Source organism: Lissotriton vulgaris, chromosome 12 (assembly GCF_964263255.1).
Source record: "Lissotriton vulgaris chromosome 12, aLisVul1.2, whole genome shotgun sequence".
Lineage (NCBI taxonomy): Eukaryota > Metazoa > Chordata > Amphibia > Caudata > Salamandridae > Lissotriton > Lissotriton vulgaris.
In genome coordinates this window covers 443,396,776-443,409,943 of record NC_141700.1, presented here as the reverse complement: position 1 = coordinate 443,409,943, position 13,168 = coordinate 443,396,776, and the positions used below count along the sequence as shown (strand labels likewise).

At 41.2% G+C, this 13,168-nt stretch overlaps 2 non-coding genes across 2 annotated transcripts; both read left to right on the top strand.

Annotated features, from left to right (window-relative positions):
* The first annotated feature begins 269 nt into the window (after positions 1–269).
* TRNAT-AGU (transfer RNA threonine (anticodon AGU)) lies at positions 270–343 on the top strand. Its single transcript has one exon. It is a non-coding gene; the product is annotated as a tRNA-Thr (tRNA).
* A 945-nt stretch (positions 344–1,288) lies between these two features.
* TRNAT-AGU (transfer RNA threonine (anticodon AGU)) lies at positions 1,289–1,362 on the top strand. The gene has a single exon. It is a non-coding gene; the product is annotated as a tRNA-Thr (tRNA).
* The last annotated feature ends 11,806 nt before the right edge of the window (positions 1,363–13,168 follow it).

The window sequence follows — 13,168 nt, the reverse complement described above, 5'->3', positions numbered from 1 at the left end:
ATAAGAAAATGACAAAGAACAAGATAGAGGTGAATGTTCACTCTATTGTTGAATTCAACTAATCCATTCTTCAGCAAGGTATATTTTAAAATGATATGAATAGGGTAAACTTCAAATTAGAGAGGTGTTTTTGAATAAGTGAAGAGTCTTCATTCATCTTAAGTGTTTGAGTAGAGAAGTGTGTGAACTTAGAAAAGAATATGAAAGTGAAAAAGCAATATTCTCTGGAACACCATAAAGAAAAGTGTTTCAATTTTAAGAATCAAGTGGGTGCTGTGGCTTAGCTGGTTAAAGCGCCTGTCTAGTAAACAGGAGATCCTGAGTTCAACTCTCAGCAGTGCCTTGCTTTTCTCATTGTTATATAACAAATCATTTTCATTAGGTCTGATTCCGATACAATTAAAATATAAAAGTCTGATTAATCTTACTGTTGAACAGATCATCTTTAACCTTATAAAAACCCAAGTATTTTCAAGATTATAGAATGAATACTGTTATTGCGAAATGAAAAAAATACATATCTATGAGAAAGACGTAGATGAAATGTCTACCTAGATTGGAGCAATATTATTACCTTCATGAAAAAAAAATTGTAAAGAATTCAAGAAATGAAATTGGGTTTTATAAGAGTACCTGTTTATTAAAACATATGAATCCTTGCGTAGTGATTGAGTATCTTTTCGTGTTTAAGATTACAATACATATAAAGAAGAATTTATAGCAGAAAACACATTTTCATCATCAACAATAAATTATTTATGCATTTTTTACTATTACTGTTGGTGCTGTGGCTTAGTGGTTAAAGCTCCTGTCTCGTAAAGAGGAAATCCTGAGTTCAATTCTCAGCAGCATTTAACTGTTTTCTCCATGCTTTCCTAATAATTTTCATCAAACAAGTGTTGAATACAATTTAAGTATAAACATCTGGTTCTATGAACTTTAGAATAAGTTATCTTAAAAATTAAATAAAATGCTTGGTATTGTGAGGATTTTGTAGGAATGCATTGACTGAAATAGGGATAAGAAAATGACAAAGAACAAGATAGAGGTGAATGTTCACTCTATTGTTGAATTCAACTAATCCATTCTTCAGCAAGGTATATTTTAAAATGATATGAATAGGGTAAACTTCAAATTAGAGAGGTGTTTTTGAATAAGTGAAGAGTCTTCATTCATCTTAAGTGTTTGAGTAGAGAAGTGTGTGAACTTAGAAAAGAATATGAAAGTGAAAAAGCAATATTCTCTGGAACACCATAAAGAAAAGTGTTTCAATTTTAAGAATCAAGTGGGTGCTGTGGCTTAGCTGGTTAAAGCGCCTGTCTAGTAAACAGGAGATCCTGAGTTCAACTCTCAGCAGTGCCTTGCTTTTCTCATTGTTATATAACAAATCATTTTCATTAGGTCTGATTCCGATACAATTAAAATATAAAAGTCTGATTAATCTTACTGTTGAACAGATCATCTTTAACCTTATAAAAACCCAAGTATTTTCAAGATTATAGAATGAATACTGTTATTGCGAAATGAAAAAAATACATATCTATGAGAAAGACGTAGATGAAATGTCTACCTAGATTGGAGCAATATTATTACCTTCATGAAAAAAAAATTGTAAAGAATTCAAGAAATGAAATTGGGTTTTATAAGAGTACCTGTTTATTAAAACATATGAATCCTTGCGTAGTGATTGAGTATCTTTTCGTGTTTAAGATTACAATACATATAAAGAAGAATTTATAGCAGAAAACACATTTTCATCATCAACAATAAATTATTTATGCATTTTTTACTGTTACCGTTGGTGCTGTGGCTTAGTGGTTAAAGCTCCTATCTCGTAAACAGGAAATCCCGAGTTCAAATCTCAGCAGCATTTAACTGTTTTCTTCATGCTTTCCGAATAATTTTCATCAAACAAGTGATGAATACAATTCAAGTATAAACATCTGGTTCTATGAACTTTAGAATAATTTATCTTAAAAATTAAATAAAATACTTGGTATTGTGAAGATTTTTGTAGGAATGCATTGATTGAAATAGGGAAAAGAAAATGACAAAGAACAAGATAGCGGTGAATGATCACTCTATTGTTGAATTCAACTAATCCATTCTTCAGCAAGGTATATTTTAAAATGATATGAATAGGGTAAACTTCAAATTAGAGAGGTGTTTTTGAATAAATGAAGAGTCTTCATTCATCTTAAGTTCATGAGTAGAGAAGTGTGTGAACTTAGAAAAGAATATGAAAGTGAAAAAGCAATATTCTCTTGAACACCATAAAGAAAAGTGTTTCAAAATTAAGAATCAATTGGGTGCTGTGGCTTAGCTGGTTAAAGCGCCTGTTTAGTAAAAAGGAGATCCTGAGTTCAACTCTCAGCGGCGCCTTGCATTTCTCATTGTTATATAACAAATCATTTTCATTAGGTCTTATTCCGATACAATTAAAATATAAAAGTCTGATTCATCTTACTGTTGAACAGATCATCTTAAACCTTATAAAAACAGAAGTATTTTCAAGATTATAGAATGAATACTGTTATTGCAAAATGAAAAAAATACATATCGATAAGAAAGACGTAGATGAAATTTCTACCTAGATTTGAGCAATATTATTACCTTCATGAAAAAAAAGTTGTAAAGAATTCAAGAAATGAAATTGGGTTTTATGAGAGTACCTGTTTATTAAAACATATTAATACTTGCGTAGTGATTGAGTATCTTTTCGTGTTTAAGATTACAATACATATAAAGAAGAATTTATAGCAGAAAACACATTTTCATCATCAACAATGAATTATTTATGCATTTTGTACTATTAACGTTGGTGCTGTGGCTTAGTGGTTAAAGCACCTGTCTCGTAAACAGGAAATCATGAGTTCAAATATCAGCAGCACCCAACTGTTTTCTCCTTGCTTTCCGAATAATTTTCATCAAACAAGTGTTGAATACAATTTAAGAATAAACATCTGGTTCTATGAACTTTAGAATAAGTTATCTTAAAAATTAAATAAAATGCTTGGTATTGTGAAGATTTTTGTAGGAATGCATTGACTGAAATAGGGAAAAGAAAATGACAAAGAACAAGATAGAGGTGAATGATCACTCTATTGTTGAATTCAACTAATCCATTCTTCAGCAAGGTATATTTTAAAATGATATAAATAGGGTAAACTTCAAATTAGAGAGGTGTTTTTGAATGAGTGAAGAGTCTTCATTCATCTTAAGTGTTTGAGTAGAGAAGTGTGTGAACTTAGAAAAGAATATGAAAGTGAAAAAGCAATATTCTCTTGAACACCATAAAGAATCAAGTGGGTGCTGTGGCTTAGCTGGTTAAAGCACCTGTTTAGTAAAAAGGAGATCCTGATTTCAAATCTCAGCAGCGCCTTGCTTTTCTCATTGTTATATAACAAATCATTTTCATTAGGTCTTATTCCGATACAATTAAAATATAAAAGTCTGATTCATCTTACTGTTGAACAGATCATCTTAAACCTTATAAAAACAGAAGTATTTTCAAGATTATAGAATGAATACTGTTATTGCAAAATGAAAAAAATACATATCGATAAGAAAGACGTAGATGAAATTTCTACCTAGATTTGAGCAATATTAATACCTTCATAATTTTTTTTTTTAAAGAATTCAATAAATGAAATTGGGTTTTATAGTGAGGTTCCGTGACGATCGTAAGTGGTGTTTTCGACTCGCACGAATATGGCCGAGTCTGGTATCTATGAACCGCAAATGACGAGTTTAGTGGGTGTACGCATTTTCGCTGTGCTACCCTAAACCGTTCGTTTGTTTCGTGGGTTTCTTCATCTGAACCCACGGGTTCCATCTTAGATACGGCATCCATTTTGTTTCTTGCCCTCAAGTAGCCAGCGAACAGTCGCTGTCCGCTTCGCGACCCTGGGATTCCCAAACTCCTGCGGAAGACACATTTCCTTTGAAAGTGTCTTTATGATGAGGGGGATGACACTGCAAGGCAGCTGGCCCCGCTCGAGGCTCATCTTGCCGTGCCGGACTATTGTCTCAGTTTTGCATCTCATTAGGCACGTCCTTTTGATTCCTGCAACTCGTGTTTCCTGGTACCTCCCCTTTTACACCCTCTTCGTTCCTGTCTTCCTCTGCACCTGTTTTTCGCCTTATCCTCGATCTGTTTACTGCTGATTGGAATGTACTAATGGTGAGAAGATGTGCTTTTACAGTTGGGAACTACCAAATGTTACTGTACTTATGTTCCGGGCCCTGAATACATGAAAGCGACCCCTTATGGTCTTTACGATGGGAACCAAGTTGTAATCCTTTGTGTACCATGTTAACCTATGAGAGAAAACTGTATTAAAGGAGCGATCCACAGATACAAGTTGAAGCAGTCTCCTCGAACCTACACGTGTTGTACTTCCTGTGACTTCTGTGTTCCCTGCAGTAAATAAACCTCGAATCTTTGACGCCCAAGGAAGTGTCCCGTGTCTCTGTCATTTGTACACCGGAACAGGTTACCCACGAAGGTTTCAGGTGTTATCCCTGGCACCGCTGGGTCTTAAATTAACCCAGTCCTTCAGTTGGCGCCCAACATAGGGCTGCATCAGTGGTACCGGTCCAAAGCCCGACGATCGTTTGGAACTTCGTGTGAAATCTCCGAGGGAAGGTGCACCCCGCTTCATCGATCCTGTTGTCGAAACAAGTGGCCCGACGACTTTTCCCGCGAAGATTCCCGACTCCTGACGGCTGCGACGGACTGCTGCCCTGACTGTAGACCTGTTTTGGCGCCTGGCGTAGACCTTGCTACAGCGAGACGATAGACGGGCCTTCCTGGTGACGCCATCGATCTTTGAGTTAAGTATTTGTGGGTCGCTCCCAGAGTCCTTTGTTGTGGGTGCTTAGTTGTTGCATGGTTCCATTGTATTTGTGGTTCTTAGTATTTTGTTCTTTGTTGTGATATTTGACGTCTGCAGTCGCCAAAAACCGAGGGTTTTTGCTCATTGCTGGGATATAGTGTAATCCCGTAACCCTTGACGTTTGTGAAACTCGGTTAGTGTGCACGATGCCTGGCTGTAGTACTTTGTTCAGTTGCTTTAAGGGTTGTGGTACGGATTCCCGACTGGAGGACTCGTGTCCGATACCTCCGGTTGGAACTCCAACTCATGAGTTGTATAGCCTCCATGGTTTGGGTCCAATCACCTTCAATGAGTGTTGGGTTCGTTATACTAAAAAAGACGGTGTCCTTAGTTGGCCACCTCATGGTAGTTTTGAGACCCCAATTTTAGATAATCTAGAAGCTAAATTGTTCCAAAGAAAAGCAAGGCCGGCCATGTTTGATTCCTTTTGGTTGTGGCGTAAAGAAGCCAAGCAGAGAGAAATCAAGCCGCTTAAGCGTAATAAAAGAGAAGGTATTGTTACAACGGTAAGAAACGCAGAGCAGTTCCAGCGAGATAAGGAGGAAAAGGAAAAGGAAGTTTTCGATAGATTGCAGCGTATGACTATAGATAAGTGTTACCCCGTTTTACCGACGGGTACGGATAAGAAGGAGGAAGTAGTAGAGGACCCCTTGTTGTCCTATCTCTTGAAGTCACCACCTCCGTACGCACAGGGTACTGTAGTTCCTGTGGTTCCCCCTGCTCCTGTTCCTCCACCTGCTCCTGCTCCTGTTCCACAACCTGTCCCCGTTCTTCAACCCGTTCCTGCTCCTCTACCTGCTTCCGTCCCTACTGCTCCTCCGCTTGTACTTCCCCATACTCCTGTTCCCGCTGCTCCTACTGTTCTGGTTACTCCTGCTGTTTCTTCTGTTTCTGACACTTCTCTTATTACCCCTGGAGTTCTGGACTTTTTGGTTCCGTCCAGAGGTGTCAGGGAACAACACCCGAAGACCCCGGAGTTCCACCTGTCTTGGTGCACAAATAAACAGAAACACGGGCTTCTCGATGGTGGCGTCAAAGACCAAAGGTTTATTACTGCAGGGACACAGAAGTCACAGAAACTATGCATGGGCAGTGTCTAGGAGCCTGTTCGATTTGTACAAAGAGGGTTGCTCCTTATATACTAAAAATTGGGCTTCAGGCAAATTCTTCACATGTTAGTACATTCTCAAACCTTTGTGTCCTAAACAATAAATATTTGGCATTGCACAGGAATCTTCGACACTATCTGATGTCAAAACATTACGAACGAGGGGTTCCCACTTTTCCATCATAATCTCATGTCAACTTTTCATTCAAGACCCGGACCGCCTCATCGTAAATTTCGTTACCTCCCCCTAATAAAGGCCCAGAAGGAAAGGAGCAGAGCCAGGTGCAGAAGATAGAAAAGCAGGATAAGGGATGTTTGTGGGTTGTAAATGGGCAAGGCTACCGGCTTCGGCCGCCTAATCGTGATCAGGCCAACGACCACAAGAACCAGTATAGCAGGACTGGCCTCGGGCAGAGGAGGCAGCCTTTGTCGAGTCATGCAGCTACAGCGTGTTCTGTTCCAAGGTGCACGCGTCACTAAAGAGGTGAATCACCGGCTAAGGCTACGTGTCCTTAATCGAAATGAAGTGAAGTGATCAAAGGTTATTGCGTATGTGAGGGCAAGAAACACAAAATGGCTGCCATGATCTAAGATGGATGCCATGGGTAGATCAGAAATGTGTTTGTTACAGGAGTACTCTTGCTCGTAGCGTAGCGAAAACACCAGGATATGCTAAATGGATCATTTGCGGTTCGCTGATACCAATATTATGTATTTCCGACAATATTGAAAACACGGGTTCAAATCGTCACGGAACCTCAGACCCTCCTTTTGCCCTTACATAGGCAATGACTCAGTCTATGTCAGAGTCTAATTCTATGCTCATCAGGTCAGTGACATGTTGTTGTATCATCATCCTTTCTCGCGCCTTTTCTCCAAACGCAGGTGGTTTCCTAAAACAGGTTGCAGCACAAAGACTACACAGAGCAGGACCACACTGGATAATCAGGCAGCATGAGAATAGGAATACTAAGATGACACCAATGACCATCAGAACCTTCCATCCCCACGCTGATATCAGAGTCCAAAACCACTCCATGAAGGACCAGTTTCCCTTGTCTACGTGTATAGAGTCGGAAATCTTGTGTAGCTTAGAGATCGCCTCATAGACGGTTGGAGCATTATTGGGAATAAAGACACAGCAGCTCGATTGGATCATTCTGCATACCCCACCTCGATCTGCAAGTATTACGTCTAGAACCATACGGTTCTGCAACGTCATGAGTCTATCCGCCTGAAGCTCAGCTGTCAAATTGCTAAGGGCACCAGCAGTTTCGGTAATAGTAGATTCAACTACCCGTGTTAGCTGACGTATGTTTCTACTATTGGCCATAGGCCCCCAGAACGGAAGGAAGCCTTTGAAGAAGTCTCCAGCTTCCTGACCAGCGGTGTCTTCCTTCCTGAAAACACCTCTTGCTACTCTGGTTTTGTGGTAGTCAGAAGAAGCAGTGTATGTTGGAGGCAACAGTCGAGCAATATAACATGACCCTGAAAAGTCAGCAGGCAACCATGTATACGCTCTGTCTTGACAGATGAAGTAGGTACCCCTAGCAGTAAGAAAAGCAGGGGAAGAGTTAGACGGAAACACGTAAGTCTCTACGCACTCACTCCTCCCTAGCTGAGCTCTCGGATTTCTCCCATTACCTTGCAAACAGACCTGACCTCGGTGAGGTACGACCCAGATTGGAGTGGAGCTTTTCCGTTTGCTTTCTCCCAAACTAAGGCGATACTCTGAAGAATTCCAACTCAAATATACTCGTAATTCGTCTCTAGGGTAAGATGGAGTATTATTGACGTCCTTGATCATGTCAATAATTCCCTGGACTAAAGCTTTGTTGGCAGAGTTATATCTAGTGGAACGTGGTGGACGCGGAGGATAGGTTTCAAGGGCATAAGCAAAGATGGTTTGAAAGGCCTGAAATGATCCATTATAGCTAAAAGGCAAAACCAGGTAGGGAATGCCTTTATCCATAGTGTGGGGTATCAAGCCACACACCCAGCAGTCTGTAGTGTTAACTACTAGTTGGTGTTGGTGCAAGAGCTGTACAAAAGTGTTATTAATGAATTCTGAGCGTCGGGCTTGCTCATGTTCAGGAAACGAGTGAAAATAGTGTATGGAAGAAACAGTAGAGGAAGCAGGATCAAGGGGAGGTACTGTAGTGACTGGCACAAAGATTAAATTTATACCAAAAACGATTCCACCCACCAACGTTATCAAAATAATTAAAAATGTAATAGCACATTGCATCAGAAAACATTTACTATGAAGGATTCTGTAAAGTCTGTTTCTGCGAACATAAATCACATTTTCTCGTTGCAGCGCAGGAAGCTCCATCTTCTACAATCCGCTCGCGACCACTGATGATGTGTACGTAGATGAAAATGCCTCTATCAGCCCTGGGAGTTCCCAGAACCAACAGAAAGATCGACCTTGTGTCTGACCCCCGCAGATTCAACTAGGTACACAGCCACGACCCTACGGCTACCCAGACGGCAAGGCAATTTTAAAAACAATAAAACAATAGCAAACTTCCTGGCTGAAGGCAAAAGTTCAAAATTTCAAATATCACAATAGGCAGTTTCCTGCTTTATTTGTCCATATTACGAGATCGTAAGTTGTATCTTAGTTTTGCAGGAACCGTTTGATCAGGAAACAGTGTGTTGTCAATAGAGTTTGCAATGTTCAAGTTCGCAGATGGCAAAGTTTCTTCTGATGCAGAGGGCAAGTGTTCAGGAGTCAAAGAAGTAGTATCAGGAGGAGAGTCAGTTATCAATTCGGCATCGCTGAAAGGGATAAACTTGGGTGTTTGCTCGAATTCAGAGGCACCAATTCCCTTCTTCACCCAGTTGTCGTAAGGAAGTGGCAAAGGTACACGTTTGACATGAGTTGCATGTATCCAGTGCTTGCGTCCAGCCACACGAACGGCAGTTCTTGTTGCAAGCAGCACCTGGAAGGGGCCGACAAACTTGGGCTGAAGGTTCTTTGTCCTCGTAAAATTTCGTACCACAACGTGGTCGCCGGGTTTCAGCTGATGACCTGGACTCTCCGGAGGCTTTGGCAATGCATCGAAAACCTGTTGGTGAATAAGACTCAATTTAGCAGTCAAGTCGTAAAGGTAATCAATCAACATTGGATATTCCAAAGAACAAAATTCTTTCGGCCTAGGCACTCCCCAAACATTAGCAGGACGGCCGAAGACAATTTCGTATGGACTAAGCCCTACTCTAGAATGCACAGTCGCTCTCGTCGATAACAAAGCCAAGGGTAGTGCGTCTGGCCAGGATAAACCCGTGGATTCCTGTATTTTAGCAAGTTTTAGTTTGAGGGTGCCATTGTAACCCTCAACTAAACCAGCGGACTGGGGATGGTTTGCACTGTGAAATTTTTGTTTAATACCCAAACCGGCACACACACTCTGCATAACTTTCCCTATAAACTCACTTCCGTTATCTGACCATACAATCCGTGGCATTCCAAACCTAGGGAAATATTCTTTGAGAAGAATTTTGGCAGTTGATAGGGCAGTATTGTCCTTTAGTGGATATGCTTCGATCCATCTGGAAAATGCACAGACTACCACCAGGACGTATTTTAAGCTATTGCACCGATCCATGTGAATGAAGTCTAACTGAATCACTTCAAAGGGGCAAGAGGGTGGAGCGAAATGACCAGCAGGAGTAGGAGTTCCCATGCCAGGATTATGCATCAGGCATACCATACAATTTTTCACCACTCTCTCTGCACATTTACTAATCCCATCATTCTTCCAGACCGGGGCCAACATTTTACAGATTCCTTTAGAACTTATGTGCGCTACTCCATGCGCCATTTTCACCACTGCAAGCACATACGCATCAGGCAACATCCAACGCTGTTGTTCCGACAAGTCAATCCAACACCCACTCGAATCCAACTTGCCCGTACTTTCTTTCCATGCACGTTTTTCCTCCTCAGTTGCCTCTTTCTGAATCTCTTTCACACTTTCCACTGTATCCTCACACATTCCAGACTCGGAGATCCATCTTGCCGATGTTGCAACATACATTCTACTCATCATATTCCTAGCTGTCTGTTTAGCAGTCTCATCAGCAAAAGCATTCCCACGACCAACATCATCCGTGATTGCTTTATGCGCACTGCATTTCACAATCGCAACTTCGGTCGGCAAGGTTAGAGATTCCAACAAGTCGTTAACTAACTGACCATGTTGAATCTTAGTCCCATGGGACGTAATGAAACCTCTTTCTTTCCACAAACGGCCAAAATTATGGGCCACGCCAAACGCGTACTGACTATCTGTGAACACATTCACTCTCTTTCCCTTAGCTAAAACACACGCTCTTGTTAGAGCGATTAACTCTGCAGCTTGGGCAGAATTCTGACTCACTCTTGCAGTCTCCACAATCGTACTCAAAGTCGTTACTGCATAAGCAGCAGTCACATCACCTTTCTCCAATTTAAAGCATGACCCATCAACATACAACGTGCCATCGGGATCTGACAATGGAGTGTCTTTCAAATCAATTCGTCCTTTTGTCTCTTCCTCGGTTCTGAAACAACAATCATGAGGTTCGGAATCACTCGACTCTTGATTAGCCGGCAACAGTGTTGCTGGATTCAATACATTGCATCTTTTGATCTGAATATGACTCGCTAGCAATGTCAGCTCGTAGCCAGATAATCTCGCACTGGTAAGGTGTTGTGTCTTGGTTCTGTTCATGAGTGTATCCACAGCATGAGGAACCATAACCACTAGCATGTTGTTCATCACCAAACCAGCAGATTGTCGAATGGAAGCCGCAGCTGCCGCTGTAGCTCTCAAACAACTAGGTAACGCTCTAGCTACCGGATCTAATGTTGATGAAAAATACGCACAAGGGCGTTGTTTATCACCAAATTTCTGTGTCAGAACACTCAACGCGCAACCTTCTCTCTCGTGAACATAGAGCGTGAATGGCTTGCTGTAATCGGGTGTGCCCAATACAGGAGCTGAACAAAGTGCATTTCGTAACTCAGAAAAACTCTCCTGACATTCAGCAGACCATGGCACCGGACTCGGAACATTTTTCCCAGTCAAAGCTACCAACGGTTTTGCTAAAAGAGAAAAATTTGGGATCCACTGCCTACAGTAAGAGGTAATACCTAAAAAGGCACGCACTTCTCTCTGTGTGCGAGGAACACTCATCTGCGTAATTGCTTTTATTCTTTCTGGGGTCAACTTCCTTCCCTCCTTTGACAAGAGATGACCTAAGTAGGTCACTTCTTGGCAGCAATATTGCATTTTCGAAGGTGACACCTTATGATTCAAATTGGACAAATGATGCAATAACGAAATTGTAGCTGCTTTGCAAGTTTCCTTGTCATCGGCAGCCACTAGAAGATCATCTACATACTGTACTAGAGCAGAACCTGGAGGAAGTACAAAGGAATCTAACTGACTTTTTAATGCCTGACTGTAAATGGATGGGCTCTCACAATAGCCTTGTGGAGCGCGTTTAAATATGAAGCTTCGACCTCCTAGACAGAAGCCGAAAATATCTCTGCTTTCCTCGGCTATTGGAATGCTGAAAAAGGCATTTTTCAAGTCAATGACTGAAAACCATGTGGCTGTAGCAGGAATCAATGTTAACAAGGCAGTAATATCTGGAACCACAGGAAACTGCGGGACCACAATCTTATTAACTTCTCTGAGATCAATGACAAACCTATATACTGGAGGCTTTGTAGGATCAGTTCGTTTCAAAATCGGTAATACAGGACTGTTACAGACATTTCCTCTAGTTTCTTCAACCACCCCTTTCTTAATCAAATCTTGCACAATCAGTAAAAGTGCACGTTCACCTTCATTAGAGATCTTATATTGAGGAATTCGTGGAAATTTTACATTTGCTTTCAAAGTGACTACATATGGTGGTATTTCTAAAAGGCCTACATCGTTAGGACCAGTCGCCCAAAGAGTATCAGGGAGTGAACGCAGCTCTGGCGGGAGTGCATCCATAGACAAGTACATCGGAGAGGTGATTCTTTTACCCAACGTAAGCTGTACTCCTTCCGGAGAACAGTACAATGTCGCATATAGTCGTTTTAACAAGTCTAAACCAAGCAGATTTTCATTACAACCTGTCGTCAAAATCAGGGGTGCTTTCAATTGACACGGTCCAACAGAAATAGACAAGGGACCAGATACCGGGTTGTAAACAGGGGCGCCTGAAAAACCTACAGAAACATTTGTTAAGCCGGACAAAGGTGCGCCAGGGAGTTTCGCATGTATGATAGAACTTTTTGCGGCACCAGTATCCAACAGAAACGGTTCGACTACACCTGATGTTGCTACTGCGACATAAGGCCCACTCTGATCCACTGGAACTGATACTACTCCCTCTCTCTGTCCATGGCTGTCCAAGTACCCATTTTGCTGAAATTCCTCATCATTTTCACAATAGTCTTCAACATGATATTGTTGAGATCTATTTTGTTGGGCCGACTGTCCATTTCGTTGATCAAAGTGATTGGAAGGGCGATCATTCGTCTGTGGAGGCATAGCACCTCGTCCTCGACCTCTAGAATTCTGCACAAAACCTCCACGACCTCTCTGAGCTGCTGCTGCGTTATTTTGCGCCAAGACTGGACACTCATTTTTATAATGACCTTCTTTCTTACAATACGCACACTGATTCCACTGGTATTGTGGCCTAGGTGAACTATAATCTGTCCTTTGATACGAACCTTGCTGTGTATTAGTCTGATTCATACGAGGTGGATATGCCTGCTGCAAAAGAACTTTAGTCTTTAAGTCTTTCGTCTTTTTATCTGATTTCTCTTTCTCTTCTTTATCCCTATTTTCATAATACTGTGCAGTTGCAAGTATTTGCGCAGTTGTAGATACAGCCCACGCACTCTCGGAATCTTTTAATTTATTGCATAGCTCAGGTAACAAATTATGTACGAATTTATCGACAAACAGTCTCTGTCCTCCTTCTGTGCTCATATCCTGACCACTATGATCTACAAAAGTCTCTTCGAACCTCGTGAAAAAGTCGGAGACACTTTCGTCTTTCTTTTGCCTGCATGCGGACAACTTGTCCCAATTAACACGCAATGCGGGCATCAGAGTCTTCATTAAGTCGATTATCCTACCTGGAAGATCGGCAATTAGAGGTT